At 41.9% G+C, this 24,100-nt stretch overlaps 2 pseudogenes; both read left to right on the top strand.

Annotated features, from left to right (window-relative positions):
* The first annotated feature begins 3,539 nt into the window (after positions 1–3,539).
* Positions 3,540–3,981, top strand: LOC127123376 (mitochondrial outer membrane protein porin 2-like; annotated as a pseudogene).
* Positions 3,982–22,428: 18,447 nt separating this feature from the next.
* LOC127123375 (mitochondrial outer membrane protein porin 2-like) lies at positions 22,429–22,927 on the top strand (annotated as a pseudogene).
* The last annotated feature ends 1,173 nt before the right edge of the window (positions 22,928–24,100 follow it).

Genomic DNA, 24,100 nt, shown 5'->3' with positions numbered 1-24,100 from the left:
GGGAAGGTATTAGCACCCCTACGCATCCGTAGTACTCTACGGGATCCACTTTTGTTGTTCTTGTCTAAAGGGTGTAGGTTTATCTAATGTACTATTTACTAAAAGGGTCAAGAGAAAAATGACTCGCGCAGATATCGCATCCATTGCATACGTATCTCATCTGAATATGAGAATCAAAGTCTTCGTAGCTCGGCTACCTATGGGTGAAAGAGATGTGTGCTCGCCAAGACATCGCGTCTTATGCCTACATATCTCATCTGGAATGAGAATCAGAGCATAATGTAGTTCGGCTAACTAACGGGAACAAAAGTCTCGATTGCAACTAGGGCAAGAGAAAGGGAAGGTCTCGATCGCAACGAGGGCGAAAACAAACAAAGATTAGTTGTTAGTTGTCAGTCTAACTCGGCAAGACATCGCATCTTGTGCCTACGTATCTCATCTGAACATGAGAATCAGAGTTGTCGTAGTTCGGCTACATAGGGATTGCCATCTGAACATGGACTTACAAAGGAGGACACTAGTTGTGTCAAAGGAGAGTGGGCAATGTGTTCACGTCCTAGCAGTAGGCGTCGCAGCTCGCTGAATCGAGTCTTAGGCAGTTACCTCTTTGCAATAGGATGGATTGACATGCCACAAGATCGGAGACGCACGGAAGGTCTAAAAGAAATGGGGAAGTTCTGCCCTAGAGTTGTCATGCAATATGTACTTAGGTGTTAGGATTTACAAATCTACATTCGAAAAAGCGTCATCTATCTCTACTCAACAATCGTGGCCGAAACATTGTTTTGTATCTCTTAAGGCAATATATCTTTCATTTTAAAAGGTTTTTGATTGGTCGCACGGCGGCGAGAAAAAAGAGTTTGATTGGTTGGATGTGCTTTGAGTGATGGTGAGAACTAGGATTCGCGAGATATACATCTCGAATCCTAGCCTCAGGAGTGCATGGTATACACCATGTTCCATTTCCATCTTTATTTGCAAAAGTGTTTAATAGAGATTAAGTATTTTTAGGTTTGATTGAGAAAGGGTTTGAAGAAACCGCATTGACAATTTTAGACGATGGCGAGAGCTAAGATTGGCGAGATATACATCTCGAATCCTAGTCTCAGGAGTGCATGGTATACACCATGTTCCATTTCCACCTTTATTGAAAAAAGTGTTAAATAAGAATTAGGTATTTTGAGTTTTGTTGTGAAAATGACTTGACCTAGATCAAGTATTGATGGACGTTTGAGAAAGATTTGAATGAGTGTTTGATAGAGCAAAGTGGATAAATTGGATGATGGCGAGAGCTAGGATTGGCGAGATATACATCTCGAATCCTAGTCTCAGGAGTGCGTGGTATACACCACGTTCCACTTCCATCTTTATTGAAAAAGTTTTGACTATGAATTAATATTTTTTGAGTTTTTATTAGAGAAAATGGCTTGACGTTGAATCAAGCATTTGATGAAAGTTTGAAAGAAAAGGAATAGAATAGGAGGGCGAAATGAATTGATTTGTTTATTGAGAAAATACTCGATGTTGGATCGAGTCATATTTTTTGTATTTTTTCAGAAATGGTGGATTTTACTCTTTGGTTAGTGTCTAAAACAAATAGAGAAATAAAACAATACAACATTATATACACATTGGGGAAGTGGGGTACATTTTGTCAAATGGGGATTCAAAATCATGAAATAATTAGATCAGGCCCAAACAACAAATGATGCGAAATATGAGTGTAAGTGCAAGAGAACCGACTCATTGTAAGAAAGCCCAAGAGTAAGCTATGTGAGGTTGATGGCGATGCTTAAAAAGCAATCGACTTACAAAGGTGTGGAAAATGGGCTCGATATTAAATCGAGAAAAATATGATTATTATAGTTTAAAAATGGTTTTGAATGAATGATGAAATTAAAAGAAAGCAGATCAATCATGAGTATAATAAAAACATAAACATAAAATAAAACGCTAAAAGAAAATAAAATGCTAAAAGAAATAAAATGCTCATTGCGGGTATCGAACCCACTACACTAAAGGCCATAGAAACCACCCCTCTCCACCAGACCACTCATAACTAGTTATTATTTACAATGCTAATTTAGATATATAAACTAAGATAAATTAAAAAATAGAATTAAAATAAAAAAACTAATAAAAAAGAAATTTGTTGGACTATCCTAATAAATGATGGAGGAACCAAAAATTAAAACCCAGCCGCCTGGCTGTTGGGTTCTTCAACAGAATATGAATTAAAAATGTGTAAACATTTATTAACTAAAGTTTAGGAAGTTTAAACAAATTTTTTTTAATAGTTTCAAAAAGACTTATTCCGTTTAAAGTAAATTAAAAAAAAGAAAATAAGGAAAACGAAGCAATAGACACTTCCGTCTCTCTCTCACACTGCGTCTCTCACAATCTCATAAACTCTCTCAAGCTCAAAGAAATCTCTCCCTCTCAACGTAGCCGCTTCCGTCTCTCTCACACTGCGTCTCTCATGACTCAACAGTCGCGTCTCTCTCAATTTCACTCACACCAAACCCTCTTTCAATCGCGTGTCCTCAAACTCTCGTCTCTCTCACAAAACCGCTCAAACATCGTCTCTCAAACAAAGCACAAAGCGCGACAAGACAAATCCATGGTTCCCAAAAGAAAATTGGACAGGACGGCTAACCTTCGACGGTGACGGCGAGCTCAGGTAATGCTTTCTTATCCCTTCCTCTCTTCAAACGCTGGTTTTCTTGTATTTTAGGATTAGGGTTTTAATTTTGCTTTGAAGTTTCAATTCCGCCTCCTTCTCCTTTTTTTTCCCCAATTCCTGATTCTCTTCTCCTTTTATATTTCTGCAGTTAGGGTTTCAAATGGTGTCTTTGGTGTTCAAAGGAGCATCCCTGCAAATCACTTTTGATGTACTCAGAAACGAATTGCCCTGTTTAATGCTAAACCCGAAAACGATATTCTGAGCTCGTGCTTTCTTCTTCATTTTTTGTCTTAATGCCAATTCGGGTATTTTTTGAAACTCCACAGCTTTGACTAATTAATTTGTGTTTTTTACTGCAGTGAGTTTCTTGTAACAGGGAGGTTGTGGATTCTGTATACCAGAACGAAATTGCTCCAACCCTGTGAGTGGCCAGTAGCTACGGATGACTTCAAAATCGAGGCATGATTTGGGTCCAAGATTTGGTCTCCAAATCTTTGCTTCATCGCAGCATCTTCCAAGGAAATTCTTTGAAGGGGAAGTTTTAACCTTTCCTCATACATCTCTGTTGCAATTGCATTTGCAGTGTTAGGGTTTCCAACTAATCCATTTGCACCCCCATTTACAGGAGAAGGAGACTCAGCTGGGACCTTTCAAGATTGGCATCATGAATTGCAAGTTTGTTCTAGTTTGGTGTGTTTCTTGCAGGTCACAGGTCGTCATTGGACATGGTTGCTGGCATGTTGATTGCAGCAAGATTATTAGAACAAACTCTAAGAGACTCCTCCAAAATATTTAGCATCTTGGTCATAGTCAAAATCGTACTCTCACACCAAGCTTCCTAACAATATCATCAACAATGTCTTCCAAAGGCCCCGGTCTCTTCTCCGACATCGGAAAATTATCCAGAGATATCCTTACCAAAGGTTACAACTCCGATCAACGGTTCACAATATCTTCCTCCACCAACTCCAGCATCGATTTGCATTCAACGCTATTGAAGAGTAGAGGACTTTCCTCCGGTGATGTTGCTGCTCAAATTAACCACAAAGCAATTCTCTTCTTTTCAAAGTTGATACCGAATCAAGTGTGACAACATTTACTCTCACAGATTTTGTGTCTTCTACGAAAGCCATTGCTTCTATTCGATTACCTGATTACAAATCCGGAAAGATTGGGGTTCAATATCTTCATGATCATGCTGGTTTTACTACTTCTGTTGATTTAAATTGCAACCCTGTTATTGATTTTTTGCGACAATTGGTACTCCTGGGATTGCATTTGGCAGGTTGGTGGCTTAAGTTGTAAAACATGGACATGGTGGAGAGCGTATGCAGCGGCATAAAAACCATTAACCATGAAACGTCTGGCTTCAGGAGAGAATTTCCCCTTCATTGGAGATGGGGTCTTTAATACCGGTAAAGTATTCATTGTGTCATAATCTGCTCTTACTTCTTTCTCATTGCGACTTTCAAACACTTTCTCATAATGCTTAAAGAATTGCTTTAAACAGGTGGAAGTATTAACCTCGAGTGGCTGAGAGACGTTCCACAAAGAGTATTTGCCTACTGCATCTGTGATAGTGAGTGCAGGTACATGAACCTTTTGAGGGTAAATGCACTTGATTTTGAGCCTTGGCATAAATTGTAGAACAGAAGTTGCAGCAGCAGGAGCCGATGCTTCTCCAACCATAAGACGAGCAACATAGGTTTTGTGCACAAGAGCTTCTCCTTGAAGCTCACCAGCCGTGTCTGAATTTCCGTCTATAGGCTTGGCCACAAGGCTTGCACCAGCAAGTCAATCCGTTTCTGATAGGCTTACGGTTAGAATCCTTTTGGCCAATTCAGAAACACCCAAGTTTTCATTGTGATTTAGTTTTGATTGACTTATTTGCTTTAAGCACTTAAAAGTCATAAGCTTTGAACCATACTTCAATTTATTTTTCTACAGCCAAAGCGTAAGGACCGGCCAACATGTGTGAACCATGGCATGTGCTGCTATACTGCTCATGTGCCGTATCAGCATCTGGACGATGAAATACAGGAAGACCAGAATAGCTTACAGTGGGATTAGGCTGCTATTGGTCGGTGTGCCATCAAAGTAGCCCAACACATGTGTCCATAATTGCAACTTTGAGATGATATGCTTCTTTCCAACGAAAACACTCATATCAAGCAGATTTAAGGTGCAGTATTACAAAACATATATATTCAATCATCACTGTTTTATTCTTGCTTTTCCCTAACATCTTTGTTTCTGTTCCTGTTAGGTGTGATGCGAGGTTACCGTCACGGTTTGCTTTTGTGTGGGATGCCGTTGTTGACTTGTGTTACAAAAGAAACATACTGCCGTCGAATAGCAATTGTGTAGTTCAAAAGTCCATTCTGCCAGTAGTTTGAAATTCTATTTGTATCTACATAGCCACTGTAGCTTCAAGCTTTGAACTAACCGACTTTTCTAGTTGATTCAATGCTTTGTCTCCCGCCCCCTTCTGGAATAACTCCGTAACAGATGTTGTTATTGCTTGTAATTGTGATTTGTAAAAAAAATGTGGTTTACTACATGATTTGTGTAATGGTAATTGAACGTAAATGAAAATGTATGTATGAGAAATGAGTTTGGACATGTTGTAATGGTTGTGCAATGCCATGGTTTATGGAAATATGTATGTTGCAATTTGGTTCATGGTTATGTAATGACCTAGATATGAATGCATGGTTGAATATGATTTTTGAATGTATGATATTAATGAATGAATGAGAATTTGGTTGGAACTTGATTTGTGATTGTAATTTGAACTTGGTTGAAGTGTTTGTAAAACTCATCTCAATGTCAATTTAAAATACAAAAACCAATAAAACTAAATAAAATCACATTAATCTATAATTTGTTAAAATTACTTTGATATCAATTCTAACATTTATTTGAAAATTAAAATCAATTAGAGCTTGAATCATTAGTAAAATAAACAATTAAGATTAAATTGAAATTTGGAATTAAACTTAATTCAAAATTAAAATCAAATTGAAAATTAAAAAGTCAAATAATTAAAATCCATTTTATAATCAAAAGCACCATGATCAAAAAGGCCTAGACAATGACCAATGTGTAACAAAAATATGGATTTGGGAATGAATGTATGCAAGTGAATTTTAGGCCAAGTGCCAAATAAAAAATGAAAAAAAATGGAAAAATTTCAGGGTCAAAATCGGGGTATGACAGTTGCCCCTATTTAAGTATCTTCAACTAGAGAATATGAGGCAGGACACTCTTCATATGATCATAGTGGGAGATGGTTAAATACAAAGAAGACCCGGATTTTGATCCTGAATCCCTATGACATGATGTGATATGATATGATACAATATGATATGATATGATATGATATGATATGATATGATATGATATGATATGATATGATATGATATGATATGATATGATATGATATGATATGATATGATATGATATGCATGGATGCGTGATTCTTTCTTCTTCTTTTTTTTTCGAAAGAAAAGGAGGACAAATTTTGAGATGTTACAGCTACCCCTATTCAATCCACTGTGAACCTGTCGATATGAATAGCCTCGGCTTTCTGACGATTAGGGTGAAGAGTGATCGAATACCAAGAACAGACGAACAATTTGCACTCCGCTGGGAAAATAATTAACAATGCCTGTCAGAATCGGCAAAGAAGCAATCTCGAAAGAAGAATCCGTCTGGTACGGTGAAAATCGGCCTGAGTACCGAAACAGAAAGTTGACCTGGATACCAAAATAAATGGTAACACAGGAATACCCATGGCCTGAACGCCGCACATTAGTCTGAACACTAAGCATCGGAATATGAGAGTATCAATGTTGGTCTGATCACCGAAAATCTGGTCTGAACACCACTTCGATCTGAAAATCGGAAAACTGGCCTGAATGCCACAAGTACTTCGACTTGATCGTCGGAAACTTCTTCGATCTGAAAATCGGAAAAAACTGGCCTGAATGCCATAAGTACTTCGACCTGATTGTCGGAAACTTCTTCGATCTGAACATCGGAAACTGGCCTGAATGCCACTTCGGTCTGGATACCAGAAACTGGCCTGAATGCCACAAGTTGCATCGACCTGAATGTCGAAAACTTCTTCGATCTGAAAATCGGAAAAACTGGCCTGAATGCCATAAGTGCTTCGACCTGATTGTCGGAAACTTCTTCGATCTGAAAATCGGAAAAACTGGCCTGAATGCCATAAGTGCTTCGACCTGATTGTCGGAAACTTCTTCGATCTGAACATCGGAAACTGGCCTGAATGCCACTTCGGTCTGGATACCGGAAACTTCATGCCTGTCAGCATCGGCAGAAATAGGGAACATGATAATTGAGGCGGCACGTGGGCCAACGACCCATGCTGGGGATAATAAGTCATGAACAAACTTTCAGTCTGAGCACTAGAAACAAACTTCTGGCTTATCACTTGGGATACCGAGAATGTTTTATGCTTACATGCGTATGTTTGAATTTTGCGATGGCGTAATGCTCCATGAAAATGGAAATGCTACGCGATTTGGGAGGATGCAATGCAATATGATTCTACATGCAGGGATGCGAAATGCTGGGGAAAATGCCAAACTGAAGCAAGGAATCCTGTTGAGGAAATGATCACAATCTTCTGGACCCTGGCACTACTGTTGGAGATGCACAGCATAATGAACTATGTGGGGAAATGACCGGCCACGCGGTGTTCTGGCAATGACGAGATACCGAGACTCTAACTGGGGAGAGAACGGCGCTGCAAACCTGTTGTTGGGGGAAGCGATAGTGGTTCTGGCAACCATAATCTACGAGAGATGACTCAGCAGGGGGGAGCAAACACCGATACGGTACCGAGGTTATGCTTCTAGGAAAGAGATCATCGATCTGGGATTGAAATCCTCGATCTGGCATCGAACTCTGAGGAGCAGCTGCTTCTGCTGGGAAGATACAGTCTGGTACTGTCAACTCCGCTGGGGAGTGTATAGTCTGACACACATGCTTAGGAAATGCCCCGAGGGTATCTGTTCTGAATAGACGATCCAAAGCACTTAAAATTCACAGCGATTTTTAAATGTTTATTAAGCATGTACCTGTAAAGCCCTTATGTGTCATGATGCAATGTTTATCAAAAATTCGGACGTCATTTTTGCAAACAAAACAGTAAAATGAAAATGAAAACAGAGATATACTGAGTAACATGATTTTATTGATTGAATGGCCTCTGAATAGGCATTTACATCAGGAAGCAATCCCTGGAAAGAGGTAATCGCACAAAAGATAAAAACAGAAATTAATCTAATGGCAATGTGAAATGGATTTCTATTGGATTCCAATTCTGCTATGACTTGCTCGTCTTCAAGATCCTCCAGATGATCAGCTTTCTGAAAAAGTGATTGGACTGTTTCCTACCTTTTGAAAGTTTCCAGTCATTGACATGAGATGAGATTCAGAACTAACTCAGAACACAGTCATTCGCTTAATCCCTAACTTTTGCCTGGATCGCCCCTTTTCGGGTTTTCAATCCACCGGGATACCCATTTTTGCCTAAGTTGCCTTTTCAGGTTTTCAACTTACCGGGTGTACGATCTTTTCATTTTTAATCCCTAATCTTTGCCCGAACCTTTTCATTTTCTTGGTTCGTCAGGATGCCCATTTTTGCCTGGACTATTCTTTTTACTGTCCAGCGGGTCTATTTTATGCAAAGTATTTTTTAACTGCGTCTGAGTTCACAGGAGAAGTGAAGTCTTCGCCATCCATCATTGCAAGCATTAAGGCCCCTCCATCAAAAACCTTGGTGACAATATAAGGTCCCTCATAGTTAGGAGTCCACTTGCCCCTGTGATCCGTCTGAGGAGGAAGGATCCTTTTCAACACTAAATCTCCGACTTGGAAACAACGAGGACGCACTTTCTGATCAAAGGCTCTCTTCATCCGACTCTGATACAACTGCCCATGACAAATGGCTGCCATTCGCTTCTCTTCAATAAGACTCAACTCGTTGAACCTTGTTCGAATCCATTCAGCTTCGTCTAGCTTGACATCCAACAGGACTCTTAGAGATGGAATCTCCGCTTCGATAGGCAGGACCGCTTCCATACCATACACAAGGGAGTAAGGGGTTGCCCCGGTCGATGTACGTATTGAAGTGCGGTACCCATGCAAGGCGAAGGGTAGCATCTCATGCCAATCTCTGTACGTAACGACCATCTTCTGCACAATCTTCTTTATGTTCTTATTTGCTGCCTCAACAACACCGTTCATCTTAGGACGATAGGGGGAAGAATTGTGATGCTGAATGTTGAAGTTCTGGCACAACTCCTTCATCATTTTGTTATTGAGATTGGAACCATTATCAGTAATGATTCTCTCGGGAATCCCATAGCGACAAATGATTTCCTTCTTAATGAAACGGGCAACCACATGTCTGGTGACATTCGCGAACGATGTTGCTTCGACCCACTTGGTGAAATAGTCGATGGCAACAAGGATGAAGCGATGCCCATTGGAAGCAGTCGGCTCAATCTTTCCAATCATGTCAATGCCCCACATAGCAAACGGCCACGGCGAAGACATCACATTCAAAGGATTCGGAGGTACATGCACCTTATCAGCATAAATCTGGCATTTATGACACTTCCGAGCATACTTGAAACAATCTGATTCCATGGTCATCCAATAATAACCCGCCCTCAACAATTTCTTAGCCATTGCATGTCCGCCGGCATGAGTACCGAAGGAACCTTCATGAACTTCCTGCATTAACATGTCCGCCTCATGTCTATCCACGCATCTGAGCAAAACCATGTCGAAGTTCCTCTTATACATCACATCGTCTTTGTTCAAGAAGAAACTGCCTGCCAATCTTCTCAAAGTTTTTCTATCATTGTTGGATGCCCCTGCAGGGTACTCTTGATTCTTCAGAAAGCACTTGATGTCGTGATACCAGGGCTTGTCATCAACTACCAGTTCAGCAGCACACACATACGCGGCCCTATCAAGGCGCATAACATCGATCCTAGGAGCATGATTCCACCGAACCACCTTGATCATGGAGGATAGAGTAGCAAGAGCATCTGCCATCTGGTTCTCATCACGAGGTATATGATACAGCTTTACTGTTGTGAAGAAAGTCAACAGTCTTCTCGTGTAATCTCTGTAGGGGACCAGAGTATGCTGGAGAGTGTTCCAATCACCATTTACTTGATTGATCACTAGAGCTGAATCTCTGAAGATGTCCAGAGTCTTGATTCTCAAATCAATGGCTTGCTCAATACCCAAGATACAGGCCTCGTACTCAGCTTCATTATTGGTGCACTCGAAAGTCAGACGAGCGGTGAAAGGCATGTGGGCACCTTTCGGAGTAGTAATGACAGCGCCAATTCCACTTCCTTTGGCGTTGACGGCCCCATCAAACGTTAAAATCCACTTTTCATCTGGATCAGGTCCCTCCCCAACAACTGGCTCTTCACAGTCTTTCATCTTGAGGAACATGATGTCTTCATCTGGAAAATCAAACTTCATCGGCTCATAGTCTTCAATCGGTTGTTGAGCAAGATAGTCTGACAGAATACTCCCCTTGATGGCTTTCTGGGATGTATACTGGATATCATACTCTGTCAATACCATTTTCCAACGAGCAACCCTTCCGGTGAGAGCTGGCTTCTCGAATATATACTTGACTGGATCCATCTTGGAGATCAGTAAGGTTGTGTGAGTCAGCATGTATTATCTCAATCGCTTAGCAGCCCATGCAAGTGCACAACATGTCTTTTCAAGCATTGAGTATCTCGACTCGCAGTCTGTGAAATTTTTTACTCAAGTAGTAGATGGCATGCTCTTTCCTACCTGTCTCGTCGTGTTGACCGAGAACACAACCCATAGAATTGTCAAGTACTGTCAAGTACATAATCAGCGGTTTCCCTGGGACTGGAGGCATGAGGATAGGGGGATTCTGCAAATACTCTTTTATCTTTTCAAAAGCCCTTTGACAATCGTCATTCCACCTGATAGCCTGATCTTTCCTCAGCGATTTGAAAATTGGCTCACACGTGGTTGTTAGGTGAGAGATGAACCTTGCAATGTAATTCAACCTCCCTAAGAAACCACGAACTTGCTTCTCCGTTCTTGGCTCAGGCATTTCCTGTATTGCTTTCACTTTGTCAGGATCCACCTCAATCCCTTTTCCGCTAACAATAAAACCCAGCAATTTTCCAGATCTCACCCCAAAAGTGCACTTGTTCGGATTAAGCCTCAACTTGAATTTCCTTAACCGTTCAAACAATTTCTGCAGATTCACCAAATGTTTTTCTTCTGTCTGAGATTTGGCAATCATATCGTCCACATAAACCTCGATTTCATGATGAATCATATCATGGAACAGAGTCACCATAGCTCGTTGATATGTTGCCCCAGCGTCTTTCAGACCAAACGGCATCACCTTATAGCAGAAGGTTCCCCATGGGGTTATGAAAGTTGTCTTCTCCATGTCTTCTGGTGCCATCTTGATTTGGTTATAGCCAGAAAAGCCATCCATGAAGGAGAATACCGAGAACTGAGCTGTGTTATCCACCAAAACGTCGATGTGAGGTAATGGGAAATCATCTTTAGGACTGGCTCTATTCAGATCCCGGTAGTCGACACACATTTGTACCTTTCCATCCTTCTTAGGTACTGGAACGACATTTGCGACCCATGGCGGATAATTGGTAACCGCTAGAAACCCTGCATCCAACTGTTTTTGCACTTCTTCTTTTATCTTGACAGCCATCTCTGGTCTTGTTCTTCTGAGCTTCTGCTTGACCGGAGGACAACCCTCTTTGAGAGGTAAATGGTGTACCACAATGTCTGTGTCAAGCCCTGGCATATCCTGATAAGACCAAGCGAAGACATCAACATACTCTTGCAACAGTTCAATCAACCCCTTCTTTACATCGTCTTCCAAAGCAACCCCTATCTTGATTTCTCTCTTGGCGTCCTCGGTGCCGAGATTAATCACTTCAACAGACTCTTGATGCGGTTGAATGACCCTTTCCTCCTGTTTTAATAACCTGGCAAGTTCTTCAGGGAGTTCACAGTCTTCATCACCCTCTTCTTCAGCTTGGAAGATTGGGTTTTCGAAGTCGAAGCGAGCCATAGCAGAATCGTTATCAATAGGATCCGGTGATGTGCATCTGCATGAGTGATGGTATGTGCTTATGAGTGTGAACAGTGAGTGAAAACTATACAAAACATTGCCAAATATTTTTATTCTTTTGAAATTTTGAAAACTGCAAAAATAGAAAGACAGTGAACAAAATATTTGAATGCAAAAGACGTCTTTCATTTATGATAAACAATGCAGGTATTCACATAGATGAGCCCTACAATGAGTCATTACGCCCTGGGCGGAACGTAAGACTTGGACATGCATGAATAAACAAAGAAAAATTACTCCTCTAGAAGAGTGACTTGGACAATTTCCTCGGAAGACCAATTGTTGATGACTTCACCAGGGATCCTCGGACGCACCCAGTTGTCGATGTCGCAATCACTATCTCCATTTTCATCGTTGATCGCAGAGATCTGGCCATATTGGATGACGCCAGCACTAGAGAAAGTAATCGGCCCCTGACGAGTCTGAAGTGCTGAAGTTGTAGAAGTCAGCGCTGGTTGATACCCAATCCCGAACTTATCGTCTTTCATTGGTAACTCCAATAGACGTCCCCAACCGGGAGCAATACCTGAATCCACCAAGGCTTGCGCCTGCTTGAAAGATGAGATAGGGGCTCCTGCTTTAACCCCTTCCACCGGAGCTGCATCCTTGATCTGAACTGACTCAAAGGCCTGACAGAGAGTCTCATGAATTTCACCTTCTACCTCTATGTACTTGAAGGTAGACAGGTTACTTACCAGTATGTTCTCCTCACCACAGACGGTGACAATTCTTCCATTGACTGGGAACTTGATCTTCTGATGCAGTGTTGAGGAGACTGCCCCATCATTGTGGATCCAAGGACGACCCAGAAGGCAACTGTACGAGGGACTGATATGCATCACATAGAATACGGTGTTGAAGGTTTGTGATCCAATCTGAATTGGCAATTCTACCTCTCCAAACACCGACCTCTTAGAACCATCGAAGGCTCTCACCATGAGATCGGAAGGTTTCAAGATCAAACCTTCTACTTCTAACCTTGACAGGGCTCTCTTGGGTAGCACATTGAGAGAGGAACCTGTATCCACCAGAACATGAGATAACACGGTGTCTTTGCATTCCATTGAGATATGCAAAGCTTTGTTATGGTTGCGTCCAGCTGGTGTTAAGTCAGAATCAGTAAAACCCAACCCGTTGCTTGCATGAACATTTGCAATGATCCCTTCTAGTTGGTTTACTGAGATCTCCTGAGGCACATATGCAGCATTAAGGACCTTCAGAAGTGCCTCCTTGTGTGCCTCTGAACACAACAGGAGTGAGAGAATGGATATCTTAGATGGCGTCTGAATCAACTGATCGACTACTTTGTAGTCACTTTTCTTTATAATTCTTAAGAGCTCGTCCACATCATTCGAGAAAGTAGGCTCTGAGCCAGTCTGGGGTGCAGAAGTGCCCTCATTTACAACTTGTTTGCCTTTGGCCTTAACCGCGGCATCAGTGCTCTCAGTTTGGGTAACGGGTGGCGAGAATAGTCTGCCACTCCTGGTGAATCGCCCGATTCCACCAACATTGTCCACTGCGGGACCTTCAACTTCGAGTTTAGACTTTTGACCCTCTTCTACCTTCAAAGGTCGTTCCACCCCATGATCGTGTGTGTATACATTCCCCCCATAATGCCAAGGAATGGCCCTATCGCTTGTGAAAGGTAAAGGACCAGGGGTTGTGATTGTCATAGCGGCCGGTCGCACTGGTGGCACTGGTTGTGCTTCTGGCACACTGATCTAATTAGTCGGGTAAAAGATGGTGATAGTAGCGACATCATAGTCATACTCAGGAATCTCATTCATTGAAACAAAAACATCCGGAACATCGGAATCAAGTTCAGTTACATCAAAATCAGACACATTGTTTGGTATATCAGCAACAACATTTGAAAAATTAAATACATCAATGGGAAATACACAGTCAGCAGGAACAACATCTGTGAATTCTTCAACAGCATCTTCAAACACCTCTTCAACTACCCCTTCAGCAAACTCTTTGACAGACAAGTCTTCAACTTGGAGGGTACCATTGTCAAGCAAGACCTGGATACCCTGCTGCAGCTTCAAGCAATCCTTACCCTGTGTAGCGCAATCCAAACAACCTTTCCCACAACCGGGGAAAACATCAGCCTTCAGCAAGCATTCCTTAATTTCCAACAACGGAGTCTTCAACTTCATCACATCCTTAACGGACTTGGCTTCTTCTTCCAGCATATTCACGTTTGCACCACCATGCTGTGGCATGGGATTGTTGACGACATTAGGAGCCGGTGCAAGGTTGATAGCCTTTGAATCTATGAGGTCCTAAACTACGTGCTTAAAAGCTTTGCAGTTCTCAATATTGTGGCCAGGTGCCCCAGAATGGAAACTACACCTAGCATTGGCATCATAACCCACCGGAAGTCTACCAACCGAAGGAGCCAGAGTGCGTAACTGCACAAGTTATAGTTGTTGAAGACTTGTAAGCAGCTGAGCGTACGACATTGGAAGAGTGTCGAAACGCCGGTCCATCATCCTCTGCCTTTGTTGATAGGCGGGTCTGTTACCTGGCTGTTGTTGTTGTTGATACTGAGTTTGCTGACGTTGTGGTTGTTGTTGTCGTAGTGGTGCTGCAGCCGGAATAGTCACAGCTGCAACATACGGTTGCTGATGATAGTTTTGAAAATTATTCCTCCTGTTTTGATATGAAGACACAGAATTCACACCCCCCTCCCTCTGCTTCTGTCCTCCCATAAATGGCTTCTTTACTCCTGATGAAGATCCACCTCCATTGTGGCTCTTGTAAGTCTTCAGGTAATTCTCTACCCTCTCTCCGGTAGAGACCACATCAGCAAAGTTGGAGGCATTGCACCCCACCAGACGCTCCAGGTAAGGTCCAGGCAACGTATTCATGAACATGTTGGCCATTTCCTTTTCCAACATGGGAGGTTGAACACGGGAAGCTGTCTCCCTCCAGCGTTGAGCGTATTCCCTGAAGCACTAATTGCTTTTAAGAGACAGGTTCTGGAGTTGAGTTCTGTCCGGGGCCATGTCTGCATTATACTGGTATTGCTTCACAAAAGCTTCCGCCAAATCCCTCCAGACACGGATGTGGGCTCTATCCAACCTCATGTACCATTCCAGGGATGCCCCAGCTAGGCTGTCCTGGAAGAAGTACATAAGTAGCTTCTCGTCATCAGAGTATGCAACCATCTTTCGGAAGTAGGCTTGCACATGGGTCTTCGGGCAAGAGCTACCATTGTACTTGTCAAAGATTGGGACTTTGAACTTCGGTGGGACCCTCACGCCTGGGACCAATCCCAAGTCAGAAACATCTACCCCCAGGGGGTTTTGTCCTTCTACCGCCTTCAGCCTCTCCTCTAATCTCCTGAACATGGGATCCATGCCATGGCCCATGCCAAAGTCTTCTGGAAGCAAGAACTAATCCTCTTGATCATCGTGAATGGGTTGTTGATCGTGGTTGTTATGTGGGATCGGGACAGGCCCCAGTCCATTAACCTCTGCAATTGGAGGATCAGTCACGACCTCTGGTTGAGTAGTTGCGGGATTCCTTTGTATCATTTGTCTAATCTCTTGCTGTCCTTGAGCTACTCCCTGAACCACATCCATGAATTGGTTCATGCGGACCCTCATCTCAGCAAGTTCTGCTTGTAGACTTTCCATTGCTTTCTGGTGGTTTCTGCGGGTTCCGTACTGGTGAATTCCTGAATCAGCTATCCTGCTAGTGGAACACCAAATAATATGAGAACACCGCAGCGGTACCTGTTATGCAAGATATGAAAATGAATATGTAAATGCAATGACATGTTTATCAAATCCAAAAGGTATTTAACCCCCTTGATTCCAGTCTCACATCAGGTGAATAGTGCAAGAAGACCGAGTCATGGATAAACTTCTGAGATCAATATGCAATAAAGGGAAACCATCATACAAACAAGTTCAACGAAAGGGGCCTTAGCCGAAAGTACATCAAAAGAGAATCTCCACAACAAGCCTGTGGATCATCACTACACAACAACAAAGCAATAAGTAAAGGGAGGAGCAATAATCAGGACTCAGCCTCCTGTGTACAAACCATGAGGACTGCTCCTCACTTCAGCCAGCAATGTTGTCGTGTCAGGATGATCTGGGAATTCTATGAAACGCCGAATAAGCAGATTCCTCTGGTGAATAACTCCATCCAACTCGTTGATGTGCTCTCTGTAGTAATTCCCGTCATCTTCTCTGAATACCTCTTCAAGTCTGGATTTCTTCAAACCTGCCAACACCTTAAGTTCCTCAATCTGTCCTCGAGCCTCATTGAGTTGATCGGTGATGTAACCATTAGTAGAACGGGCCACAGAAGCTCATTGTTCTTCTCCTTTAGCGAAGTCTTCAATTTCTCCATCTAACCAGTCAGTTCGGCCACCATCTCCTCCTCCTTTGCCTTCCGAGAAGTTGAAAATGCATCCCATTGCTCTTTCCACCCAGCTAATTTACCATGAGCATCCATTAACTGTTGCTTGACTCGCCTCAACTCAGACCTGGATGATCCCAAGGCCTTGTCTGTCTTCCTAAAGAAGTCCACCTCCACAGCTAATTTCCTCTCTGCTTCCTCTTGCAATCTGACGGCTTCCCCCTTCTGATATTCTACCTCATGGAATTGATGCATATAGTCTTGCAACTTCACACTTAACTCCGAGTTTTCAATTTGAAGCTCCTCCATGGCTTTCTTCAATTTGTCATACTCCTCTCGGCTCACCATGGTTGACTGCGCAGGAGTAGGTGGATACAAAGGTTCTTCTATAGGAAACGGCAGACCCAACTCTTCGACTCTTCCTTGAAGCCACTCTCCATACTGAGGGTAAGTTCTACAATCTCCTTTTCCAAGCACAGTTCTTCCTCTCTTGATCACCTTGAGCCAGGCCTCTGCTACCTTACGGGATACAGTCAAATCAGGCGAAGAATGGAAAAATAGTGATTCTTCCACGTCCTTTTCCAAAGGCGGAGTTCTTAAAGCATATCCAAACTGTCTAACCGTTAGAGAAGGATTATAGTTGATTCCTCCTCTTCTTCCTACCAACAGTACATTTGGGAAGTTCCCATAACTATAAATAATATCCGCCCGAAGCAAGCCCCGGTCAGACCACCAAGAAATATCTTCAGCTCTCAACCCCATCAATCTCTTCGACCAACTCAACGAGTCCTCGACATCAACGAACGCTCCTGACTTGGGTAGGTGAGAACTGAACCACTTATAAAACAAGGGTGTACAACAATTCACCAATCCTCCCCTTCTATTCTCATTCCTGTGATGCACTGAATGAAAGAAATCTCCCAACAAGGTCGGCACCGGATTTCCCAATACAAAGAGGCGTACGACGTCTATGTCCACAAATTTTGCAACATTAGGGAACAGGACAACCCCATACACACAAAGAGCCAACACAGCATTGAAACCCCTCTGGTCACCATCTTCAAGCTTCTTCTTTGCTTCTCCCAGTAAGAAACTTAAATGAAAACCACTGACTCCTCCCTTCTGACACATATTAGCCTTCAAGACTGATTTCCCCAAATATGTGGCCGAAGCAACCATGCTGAGATCGGGTAGAAGCTCAGAACTGTAGAATAACAACTGTGACTTGATAGGAACTCTGAGAAAACTGGAAATCTCCTCCAAGGTAGGGACCAAAATATAATCCGCGAATGTGAAACACCTCAATGGAGGGTCATAGAACTGCAACAGTGTGAAGAGAGCATCATGTTGATCCTTGGAAAGAACCGTGACGAAACTTAGAATCAACCCGTACTCCTTCCGGAATCCTTCTAGAGAATCGTGATTCATTAACTTCGTCATCTGTTGAATAGGCTCCAAACAAACCACAGGAAACTTGTAGGCGACGTGTCTCTTTCTGCCAATGTCCATCGTAGAAAAACAAGAGAACCCCGACCGGAATCAAGAAGAAGATATAAACCCCTGGGAATAGATAAACATGTATTAAGTGATATGAATGCAAAATGATGTGATGCAATGCAGTGACATGGAAATCAGGACTGCTGTATCTGCTTGAACATCTGCCGGGTTGCACTGTCTGAAGAGAAAACCCACTGAAGAATATAATATAAGATCAAAACTCTGCTCCAGAAAACCGGGTTGGTTGGAGGTTAAGGTTCCCTGAATTTAGCCCGCCCCTCACTGGTAGGTTCTAAGAACAGAAGTTTGTCAGCTTCAGCCCTTCAGTCGAGAATAATACGTTTACCACTGAAGGTTTGGTATTATTTCGGGATAAAAGACCTCCACTGACTCCCCTCAACAGGACATCCCAAAGCAAGTTCCCAGTCTCGGGGTCCTCGGATTGAGCAGCGAGAATGCGCCCACCAGAGCTAACATAATCACGTCTCGGAGGAGAGGCCTCGACTGAGTTCTCGGGAAATGGTCACCAGAGTCGACGATTTCTAAAGGAATATCTGTCGTTATGGAACACCCATAGGACAAAATATATCCAACAGAAACCTCGTCTGGAATGTGGGTCTCATGAACGACTTAACGTAGCAACATACCACGCAAGCCTCATGACTATCCACTCTAACACCTATGTGTACACTCAAGTTTGGGTAGTGGGCTTATCTCTCATAGAACAGTCCCAACCCAACAAACAAACAACCCACAGAACCCACAGATACAGCAAACATATGTACATGAATGCAATAAGGTAAAGCAGGTAAATGCTGAAAATAAATAACTGTACAAAAGAATAAACACCCAACAAACAAGAAACCTACAAAAGCTAGGAGGGACTCGCTTAGGGAAACCGGGTCCCCAGCAGAGTCGCCAGCTGTCGCAACCTGAAAAATACAGTGGGTGCGAAAAAAAACAACCGGCGAAAGAAAAAGATGACAGAAGAGTCGCCACCGTGTGTTATTTATCCCAAAGGAGGGAAAGGAAACGCTCGAAGTAAACCTGAAGAAAGGAAAGGAAAAGACAAGGTCTCGCAACCAAATCTTGGGTTCGGGAGCCGATTATGCGAAGGGAAGGTATTAGCACCCCTACGCATCCGTAGTACTCTACGGGATCCACTTTTGTTGTTCTTGTCTAAAGGGTGTAGGTTTATCTAATGTACTATTTACTAAAAGGGTCAAGAGAAAAATGACTCGCGCAGATATCGCATCCATTGCATACGTATCTCATCTGAATATGAGAATCAAAGTCTTCGTAGCTCGGCTACCTATGGGTGAAAGAGATGTGTGCTCGCCAAGACATCGCGTCTTATGCCTACATATCTCATCTGGAATGAGAATCAGAGCATAATGTAGTTCGGCTAACTAACGGGAACAAAAGTCTCGATTGCAACTAGGGCAAGAGAAAGGGAAGGTCTCGATCGCAACGAGGGCGAAAACAAACAAAGATTAGTTGTTAGTTGTCAGTCTAACTCGGCAAGACATCGCATCTTGTGCCTACGTATCTCATCTGAACATGAGAATCAGAGTTGCCGTAGTTCGGCTACATAGGGATTGCCATCTGAACATGGACTTACAAAGGAGGACACTAGTTGTGTCAAAGGAGAGTGGGCAATGTGTTCACGTCCTAGCAGTAGGCGTCGCAGCTCGCTGAATCGAGTCTTAGGCAGTTACCTCTTTGCAATAGGATGGATTGACATGCCACAAGATCGGAGACGCACGGAAGGTCTAAAAGAAATGGGGAAGTTCTGCCCTAGAGTTGTCATGCAATATGTACTTAGGTGTTAGGATTTACAAATCTACATTCGGAAAAGCGTCATCTATCTCTACTCAACAATCGTGGCCAAAACATTGTTTTGTATCTCTTAAGGCAATATATCTTTCATTTTAAAAGGTTTTTGATTGGTCGCACGGCGGCGAGAAAAAAAGAGTTTGATTGGTTGGATGTGCTTTGAGTGATGGCGAGAACTAGGATTGGCGAGATATACATCTCGAATCCTAGCCTCAGGAGTGCATGGTATACACCATGTTCCATTTCCATCTTTATTTGCAAAAGTGTTTAATAGAGATTAAGTATTTTTAGGTTTGATTGAGAAAGGGTTTGAAGAAACCGCATTGACAATTTTAGACGATGGCGAGAGCTAAGATTGACGAGATATACATCTCGAATCCTAGTCTCAGGAGTGCATGGTATACACCATGTTCCATTTCCACCTTTATTGAAAAAAGTGTTAAATAAGAATTAGGTATTTTGAGTTTTGTTGTGAAAATGACTTGACCTAGATCAAGTATTGATGGACGTTTGAGAAAGATTTGAATGAGTGTTTGATAGAGCAAAGTGGATAAATTGGATGATGGCGAGAGCTAGGATTGGCGAGATATACATCTCGAATCCTAGTCTCAGGAGTGCGTGGTATACACCACGTTCCACTTCCATCTTTATTGAAAAAGTCTTGACTATGAATTAATATTTTTTGAGTTTTTATTAGAGAAAATGGCTTGACGTTGAATCAAGCATTTGATGAAAGTTTGAAAGAAAAGGAATAGAATAGGAGGGCGAAATGAATTGATTTGTTTATTGAGAAAATACTCGACGTTGGATCGAGTCATATTTTTTGTATTTTTTCAGAAATGGTGGATTTTACTCTTTGGTTAGTGTCTAAAACAAATAGAGAAATAAAACAATACAACATTATATACACATTGGGGAAGTGGGGTACATTTTGTCAAATGGGGATTCAAAATCATGAAATAATTAGATCAGGCCCAAACAACAAATGATGCGAAATATGAGTGTAAGTGCAAGAGAACCGGCACATTGTAAGAAATCCCAAGAGTAAGCTATGTGAGGTTGATGGCGATGCTTAAAAAGCAATCGACTTACAAAGGTGTGGAAAATGGGCTCGATATTAAATCGAGAAAAATATGATTTTTATAGTTTAAAAATGGTTTTGAATGAATGATGAAATTAAAAGAAAGCAGATCAATCATGAGTATAATAAAAACATAAACATAAAATAAAACGCTAAAAGAAAATAAAATGCTAAAAGAAATAAAATGCTCATTGCGGGTATCGAACCCACTACACTAAAGGCCATAGAAACCACCCCTCTCCACCAGACCACTCATAACTAGTTATTATTTACAATGCTAATTTAGATATATAAACTAAGATAAATTAAAAAATAGAATTAAAATAAAAAAACTAATAAAAAAGAAATCTGTTGGACTATCCTAATAAATGATGGAGGAACCAAAAATTAAAACCCAGCCGCCTGGCTGTTGGGTTCTTCAACAGAATATGAATTAAAAATGTGTAAGCATTTATTAACTAAAGTTTAGGAAGTTTAAACAAATTTTTTTTAATAGTTTCAAAAAGACTTATTCCGTTTAAAGTAAATTAAAAAAAAAAGAAAATAAGGAAAACGAAGCAATAGACACTTCTGTCTCTCTCTCACACTGCGTCTCTCACAATCTCATAAACTCTCTCAAGCTCAAAGAAATCTCTCCCTCTCAACGTAGCCGCTTCCGTCTCTCTCACACTGCGTCTCTCATGACTCAACAGTCGCGTCTCTCTCAATTTCACTCACACCAAACCCTCTTTCAATCGCGTGTCCTCAAACTCTCGTCTCTCTCACAAAACCGCTCAAACATCGTCTCTCAAACAAAGCACAAAGCGCGACAAGACAAATCCATGGTTCCCAAAAGAAAATTGGACAGGACGGCTAACCTTCGACGGTGACGGCGAGCTCAGGTAATGCTTTCTTATCCCTTCCTCTCTTCAAACGCTGGTTTTCTTGTATTTTAGGATTAGGGTTTTAATTTTGCTTTGAAGTTTCAATTCCGCCTCCTTCTCCTTTTTTTTCCCCAATTCCTGATTCTCTTCTCCTTTTATATTTCTGCAGTTAGGGTTTCAAATGGTGTCTTTGGTGTTCAAAGGAGCATCCCTGCAAATCACTTTTGATGTACTCAGAAACGAATTGCCATGTTTAATGCTAAACCCGAAAACGATATTCTGAGCTCGTGCTTTCTTCTTCATTTTTTGTCTTAATGCCAATTCGGGTATTTTTTGAAACTCCACAGCTTTGACTAATTAATTTGTGTTTTTTACTGCAGTGAATTTCTTGTAACAGGGAGGTTGTGGATTCTGTATACCATAACGAAATTGCTCCAACCCTGTGAGTGGCCAGTAGCTGCAGATGACTTCAAAATCGAGGCATGATTTGGGTCCAAGATTTGGTCTCCAAATCTTTGCTTCATCGCAGCATCTTCCAAGGAAATTCTTTGAAGGGGAAGTTTTAACCTTTCCTCATACATCTCTGTTGCAATTGCATTTGCAGTGTTAGGGTTTCCATCTAATCCATTTGCACCCCCATTTACAGGAGAAGGAGACTCAGCTGGGACCTTTCAAGATTGGCATCATGAATTGCAAGTTTGTTCTAGTTTGGTGTGTTTCTTGCAGGTCACAGGTCGTCATTGGACATGGTTGCTGGCATGTTGATTGCAGCAAGATTATTAGAACAAACTCTAAGAGACTCCTCCAAAATATTTAGCATCTTGGTCATAGTCAAAATCGTACTCTCACACCAAGCTTCCTAACAATATCATCAACAATGTCTTCCAAAGGCCCCGGTCTCTTCTCCGACATCGGAAAATTATCCAGAGATATCCTTACCAAAGGTTACAACTCCGATCAACGGTTCACAATATCTTCCTCCACCAACTCCAGCATCGATTTGCATTCAACGCTATTGAAGAGTAGAGGACTTTCCTCCGGTGATGTTGCTGCTCAAATTAACCACAAAGCAATTCTCTTCTTTTCAAAGTTGATACCGAATCAAGTGTGTTGACAACATTTACTCTCACAGGTTTTGTGTCTTCTGCGAAAGCCATTGCTTCTATTCGATTACCTGATTACAAATCCGGAAAGATTGGGGTTCAATATCTTCATGATCATGCTGGTTTTACTACTTCTGTTGATTTAAATTGCAACCCTGTTATTGATTTTTTGCGACAATTGGTACTCCTGGGATTGCATTTGGCAGGTTGGTGGCTCAAGTTGTAAAACATGGACATGGTGGAGAGCGTATGCAGCGGCATAAAAACCATTAACCATGAAACGTTTGGCTTCAGGAGAGAATTGCCCCTTCATTGGAGATGGGGTCTTTAATACCGGTAAAGTATTCATTGTGTCATAATCTGCTCTTACTTCTTTCTCATTGCGACTTTCAAACACTTTCTCATAATGCTTAAAGAATTGCTTTAAACAGGTGGAAGTATTGACCTCGAGTGGCTGAGAGACGTTCCACAGAGAGTATTTGCCTACTGCATCTGTGATAGTGAGTGTAGGTACATGAACCTTTTGAGGGTAAATGCACTTGATTTCGAGCCTTGGCATAAATTATAGAACAGAAGTTGCAGCAGCAGGAGCCGATGCTTCTCCAACCATAAGACGAGCAGCATAGGTTTTGTGCACAAGAGCTTCTTCTTGAAGCTCCCCAGCCGTGTCTGAATTTCCGTCTATAGGCTTGGCCACAAGGCTTGCACCAGCAAGTCAATCCGTTTCTGATAGGCTTACGGTTAGAATCCTTTTGACCAATTCAGAAACACCCAAGTTTTCATTGTGATTTAGTTTTGATTGACTTATTTGCTTTAAGCACTTAAAAGTCATAAGCTTTGAACCATACTTCAATTTATTTTTCTACAGCCAGAGCGTAAGGACCGGCCAACATGTGTGAACCATGGCATGTGCTGCTATACTGCTCATGTGCCGTATCAGCATCTGGACGATGAAATACAGGAAGACCAGAATAGCTTACAGTGGGATTAGGCTGCTATTGGTCGGTGTGCCATCAAAGTAGCCCAACACATGTGTCCATAATTGCAACTTTGAGATGATATGCTTCTTTCCAACGAAAACACTCATATCAAGCAGATTTAAGGTGCAGTATTACAAAACATATATATTCAATCATCACTGTTTTATTCTTGCTTTTCCCTAACATCTTTGTTTCTGTTCCTGTTAGGTGTGATGCGAGGTTACCGTCACGGTTTGCTTTTGTGTGGGATGTCGTTGTTGACTTGTGTTACAAAAGAAACATACTGCCGTCGAATAGCAATTGTGTAGTTCAAAAGTCCATTCTGCCAGTAGTTTGAAATTCTATTTGTATCTACATAGCCACTGTAGCTTCAAGCTTTGAACTAACCGACTTTTCTAGTTGATTCAATGCTTTGTCTCCCGCCCCCTTCTGGAATAACTCCGTAACAGATGTTGTTATTGCTTGT

This window comes from Lathyrus oleraceus, chromosome 2 (genome assembly GCF_024323335.1).
Source record: "Lathyrus oleraceus cultivar Zhongwan6 chromosome 2, CAAS_Psat_ZW6_1.0, whole genome shotgun sequence".
In the NCBI taxonomy this organism is placed as follows: Eukaryota; Viridiplantae; Streptophyta; class Magnoliopsida; order Fabales; family Fabaceae; genus Lathyrus; species Lathyrus oleraceus.
This window is presented reverse-complemented; position numbering and strand designations above follow the sequence as displayed.